This window comes from Typopeltis vanoorti, chromosome 2, assembly GCF_054136105.1.
Source record: "Typopeltis vanoorti isolate ZY-2024b chromosome 2, IOZ_Tvanoo_1.0, whole genome shotgun sequence".
Taxonomy (NCBI): Eukaryota; Metazoa; Arthropoda; class Arachnida; order Uropygi; family Thelyphonidae; genus Typopeltis; species Typopeltis vanoorti.
The window spans coordinates 114,995,001-115,001,536 of record NC_143550.1 but is presented as its reverse complement, the minus strand read 5'-3'; positions in this window follow the sequence as shown (position 1 = coordinate 115,001,536).

Genomic DNA, 6,536 nt, shown 5'->3' with positions numbered 1-6,536 from the left:
TGATGTACCATTAGAATCTGATTATTTTCGTCTTAAACACTAGTTATTGTTGTCTCTTGGGGGAAAATTCGCCAATCCGAACGAGCACGGTTTTTATTAGTTCTGATTAGAGAGATACCACTGTATTTGCTTGCTCTTGTTGAGGGAATGTCCGAGATATAGATGTTAAAAGATTTGGAGCCAAAGCAGAGTCCTGGGGCAAGTCATTCTGAAGGAATCTGGGTCTACTTTTCGTTCCTGCAATATTGACCCGAATTTTTCTGTGTGTGTGAACGTGGATTCTAGAAAGTATAGGGATGTTTTACATTTTATGATGAAACTGAGCTTTGAGAGCAAGACTGATTCAGACTGTATCATAGTCGATGTCAAGTCAATGAAGGCAGCTCGAGATTTTAATTTCATTTGTAAGCCAGCTTCTATTTGAGTTATCAAAGCCAAGACTTGATCACAACAGTTCTTTATTCATTTATTTAACAATTTATTATTAATATGCCATACCATATTCTCTGATGGAAGAATTGTAAGTGATACAAGTAATACCGAAGTTATTACCATATAAGTAATAAGTTCTTAAAAGAACTGGGAGATGGACTGAGTCCTTGACTCTTGATCCCGTCATCTGAATGAAGAAAATCTGTGTGGATGGGAGGTTATTGAGCTAAGAGCTCTAGTCATGGCTGGGTAACGGCAATAGCCGAGCCTCAGTTAAAACTTCATTGGCTACAGCATTGCCATTCGTTACCCTGGAAGTCCTAAAAAGGACTCTTCCTATAATAAGTCCTTATAAGGACTGGCTTAAAAGGGCGAAGCAAGAATGCTTTTTATCTTCCCCGTTATCTGTAGAGGACAGTGTAGGGATAAGGTGTTATTGAGCTATTAAAGCTCTGATCATGGCAGGAGGGTAACAGCAATAGCCGAGCCTCAGTTAGAACTTCACTGGCTACAGCATTGCCACATGTTAAGATAAAGCCGTCTCTAAAAATTCGGACGATCCCTAGACCACTCAATCGTGGGCGAGAGACCGTCCATCTCAGCGTTGGCTCCACTCAGTGATGGCTTTCCACCCACACACCACCACCGAGCAGAACTGCTCATATTCCGAAGAAAAGCATTCACCGACAAAGCCCCTCACCGGGCCGTGCCGGAGAACACTTTCACCGGAGATTCAAATTGCTCCCTTAAGGCAAAAACCTTAAGAGAGCGATCGAATCTCTGTGTCCCAGGGAGGTAACAGCAACAACTGAGCCTCAGTTAAACTTCATTGGTACAGCATTGCCATCCGTTACCCTCAAAGGGTATTCATCTCCTATATTAAGCTCCTTATAAGGACTGGCTTAAAGGGGCGAAGCAAGAATGCTTTTCATCTTCCCCGTTATCTGTAGAGGACAGTGTATGGATAAGGTGTTATTGAGCTATATTAAAGCTCTGATCATGGCAGGAGGGTAACAGCAATAGCCGAGCCTCAGTTAGAACTTCATTGGCTACAGAATTGCCATCCCTTACCCTCAAGGGTATTGATTGAATGAATCAATCACCGCATCTTTTTCAACCTCTGCCTCCCTTGTATATATAATTTTATAAATTTAATGGATGATAATTAATATCAGGTGTATGAAATAAAAATTAATTTACTAAAATTTTATTTTAAAATTTTTATTATTAAGTTTAAAATCAATGACTTTTTTTATAGTATTTTGTTATATATACATAGTTTTCTAAAAATCATTAATAAAAATTAGTTTGTTAGACCATAATTCTATCTGGTAGGACATTCGTTTCGGAAAAAAATGAATGATTCTCTGAAATTAAGTTGTATCCTCCCCTCCAGATGGATTTATAATGAGATTTCGAAAATTCTGATTACAAAAAAAAAAAAAAAAAAAAAGATTTGGTGTAGATACGTATTGAGTAATTGGTCAACAGCGTGCAAAATGATACTTAAAGTGTGCCGAAAGACGATAGCCTGAACCAGTAGCGTACTCAGGATTTAATATTGCGGGGGAAGAGCCGAGTTGAGTAGCAAATTGAGAATAGACACTATGCATCGCATACAACCTATGGCTGAGCATCTGCAATGACGACACAACATAAATTAAAAAAATGAATTTTAATTAGGAAAAGAATTTTGGAAAACTTTCTAGTGTGTTTTTTTTTTTTCCTTTTTCTTTTGTGGGGACCAGGGCCCTTTGGCCCCTTCCTTGGATGCGCCACCGGCCTGAACATCGATAACGTAAAAACGCTTAACGTCTGCCTTTATAAGATTACTTTAAGATTACTTAATTCCTTTTGCGGATGATGCATCTATCATGAAATTCGCATCGTTAATATCGAAATCGTCCGGGCGGTTAGCCTAGCGGCTTTGCGCTTCGCAACCATATACCCCGGGAAGGAGTGTCCTAGGTTCGATTCCCGTCGATGACGTGAGGAGCTAAAGGAGCTTCCTCAGCCATAGCCAAGTTAGCCGGTCTTGGGCGTCGACAGTAGGGTTTTTTTCACCAGTTTATCCTGGGGGTTTTCATCTCGTAAAGAAGGCAAACCGGTTTTGAACTCAACACTATAGGACATAGGATACACCGGGGCGTAGGGCTGACCACCTTATCCTGTGAACGGTTTGAGGTCCGATTATTAATAAACCCTCGATACCGCAAGGTAAAAGAGGGAAAAGGAAGATGAGATAATATCGAAATCAACTTGAAACAAACAAATATCAAAAACAAAAACAAAACAAAATGGCAACCATCACTCTCACCTATTTCATTCTTGAAGCTTAACCCTTCATGATGAAATAGGTGATGTGACGAATGTGATGCAATATTTTCTTGGCAACCATAGATTCTCTCTCCTTGTAGTCGCCATAGTACTAAGATGCACGCTATTACTTACAAAAGTTCTGCGTTTTAGTCCGATGTTTACTACAAACAATTCCTTGAAACTATTATATAAAGAGCAGAAAAATAATGCATGAACACTTTAGCAGTTGTATTCAGTCCCTGAAGATTATTCTGAGGGTGACGAGTAAAAAAAAAAGAATTTCATTATCCATATTTTAGTTTATTTGAATCGAGTTTGATTATTTTTGTGTTGTAATGAATACGTCAAGTGCTAACAGTCCTTCAACAACAAACCACATGATTAATTATACTGAAAGAGCATTGTAATGAAATAGAATTCTAATAAAAAGGCTTAAAGACAGCATAAGCCAATTGCTAAGATTACAAGGGAAATAAACCTGTAAGAAATTCCTTTTCAGAATAGTATAGCATTTAGCATTAGTAGAAGCGCTTGTCACTTTTTTCTTCGAATATTAGCTGTAGGTCATTGTAAACATATACTGTGTTAATTAATCAACGATTAAGATGCAATTAGAATTTGTCTTTTGTCATGATTCTGCCAATCGCTCCTTATTTTCGGAAGGTGGTTCGAAAAACAGAAACTGTATGACGTAGTTTTTTTTTTACTTTGAATAGTACGTTTGTATTGTGTGAAGAAATGAGATTTATTCAATAAAATCTCAGTAAAATAATTCAATAAAGGGGGGGGGGGGAAGTAAGCATTATAATACTACTAAAATAATAAAAGCAAAAAAATTCCGTTTTTACTCTAGCATCCATATTTATATTATATGTCTGGCAATACTGTTCAAATTTATTCGCTACTTATTTTTTTAGAATTTTTACATTGAAAATAAATAATTGGGTTACTTTTTGGTTTGAATTTTCTACATTGAAAATAATTAACTTGCGCTATTTTTTATCAGAATCCACTGTTTTTATCAGCTTTATCTGTTACTTTTCCTAACGCCTATCTGGCATTCTAGCCTGTGGTATCGTGTGGCGCACTTCGTTGATGTTGTGTAGCACTGTAGCCCATTAAAATGAGTGAAAAAAAAAAAGAACGTGTCGTCAATATTCAAGTGAATATTTAAAATATGGAGTTATTCCGTCTACAAATAATGAGCAGTTACCGATGTGCTTAATATATGAAAAAACTTTCTCAAACGAAGCCATGAAGCCTTCAAGAATGATTGAGCATTTAAGAACAAATCATCCAAATAAAGCAAAATAGGATGCGGAATACTTTCGCGAATTAAATACTAAATTTAAAAATCGTCCTGTATTTAAAGGGTTGGCTACAAAACAAACTTTGCAAGATAAAAGTTTTTTTTTTTGTGTGTGTGTGTGTGTGTGTGTGAAAGTCCCTTCATTTAAATAGTGGAGAATATTGAAATAATTGCTTGAGTTTATTGTTTTCCATATCCTTCGGTAGGTGTCACTACACTTCAATTGTACTGTTAACATATGAAGAAGAACATTCCCATTTTTAGCTCAAATTAATTTTTTCCCCCTCCCTAACTAATTTTATTTAAAAACAGCTTCTTCATTACAGTCGAATGCTGTACAAAATAAAACAATGTTTGATTTATGACTAAAAGCATGTCCGTTTATGTCAATACAGTTATATCCTTAGCGGTGATGCTCCTATCTAAATTCAATAATAACTCCACTTAACTTTTACTTATTCTTATTGGACTGCAGCATTCCTTTTAGTGGCTTATTGTGATTACATGATTTTGTCTGTGTGGATAACAAGGGAACTCTCAAAACTCTGCACTCTTCAAAAGCAGGAAGAGGAGGGCACCCTATTATAAATCATTTCGCTCATTAAGATCGCGTCCTCAGATAACTTCTGGTGACGTTGCTAACAAATGAGCGATTAGCTATTCTGACCGTCAAAGAGGAGGGAGTACTTACAGTAAAGGGGGGGAAAGCAATTCAAACGACTAGGAGGCAAGCCATCATTAATACAAATTAGGCAGATGTGAACCCAGAAAGGGGACTTATGCTCCAAGCAACAGTTGAGTTTCTACTTAGTAAAACAAAGACGTACCGTAGAGTGAACTGAGGTCTCAGAAGAGTCTGACCCCCGCCTTCATGTTCCCCCCCTCCTTAAAAACATTTGGCACTCACTCAAACATCCGGAAATAGAGTTCATCTCGCCGTATAGAGTCGCTGTGCGGTGGCTTGTTTTTCAGTGAAATGTATTTGTAATTGGTCACACTATCCTGCTGGTCTGACATCACCAAACCCCCCCTCCCTCCTCCTCCTCCTCCTTACAACATAGAAATTAAGTCTATTCTACAGTCCCTTTCCCAGAATGTCTGTCTAGCTGTAAAAGGGGGGAAGGCGGGGGCGGAAGGTCTTTTATATATCCTTCATTAGTAATTTCAAATGCAGTTCGTAAAGTTAAATGACCATTAGGTTACAAAGATTGATGAATTTATTTCTGAAAGTGAATTGGAATTCTTAATGATGTCACTAGATTTCTTTAAAAGAGATGTATTATAGATCCCCATATACTCCTACTTCTACTGGAACTTATTTATGTAAAGTTTAGCAATAGATGTAATATAACCAACAATCAATCCAAGCTTGAAATTAATTTAGAATTTTGTCGCAAAAGAACAAATTTATGCTATGCTTCGTTTGAAGCAACATGTTACACTGATGTAACATCGTGCAACAACAGATTTTAGTAAATTAATGAAACGTAAGCACATATAGGTTAACAGTCAGTTAGTTCAGGAGATAAGACGTTACATATAACTATTCATGTTAAATCCTCCGAAATGGCTTGATTTGTTTTAGAATTAACGAGAGCAACTAATTATGATGACCTCCTCCGTAACCATAGTCAGTATGAATGCGACCTGGTTAGCCTAATAGAAAGAGCTTCCGCTCTCTGATTAATTGTAGGCCGTAGGTTTGAAACTCACCAGGTGCATGGATGTTTGCGAATGTCATTAGGTGGCAGGTGAAATTCTTTGCCCAGTCTGAAACTACCACGCTACTTACTAAAGGCCTGAAATAGCTTGAAAAAAATACTTAAATTACGCTCGATAGTGATGTGTGATAGGTTGACGGTCTTTCGTGAGTGGAATTTAATAAATAAATAAATAAATAAAGGATATGGGCTGTTTAGTGGGAAAAGACTCGAGTCTGATTCTTAAAGTCCACAAAAAAAGGAAATATTTATTAAATAAAAAGGTGGGTTAGCTGATCACATGGGGAGGGGAGAGATTTTCCTCTCAAAAGTTCAGGTTTTTCACTCCACAAACAAATTAGAGCATAGAACAATCACTATATGAAGCGATGGACCAAATCTAACTTACTGGGACTAAATCTAGGAAGGTTAGACTGGGATGAGTAGCCTAAGGATTGCACATGGCGGCATTATATATATTTTTTCTTCCTCGTGTGTAGCAATTACATCTTTTTCCCTGCATGAACCAATTAAGACCAAGTAGAATACATTGTTTGCCCATCAGTTACGTATATTCATCAGTCGCTTTATGTGCTTTACTAAAAGAAAAGTTGAGTGGTGTGAAAGAAGAGAAAACATTTCATCTTTTTATTTCAATTGAAAATTTTTTATTTATTTATTTTTAACTGAGCTATCAAGTTATTTGAAAGATCCTTCAGCTCCTCACTTCATCGATGGGAATCGAACCCAGGACACTCCTTCCTCAGGCATATGGT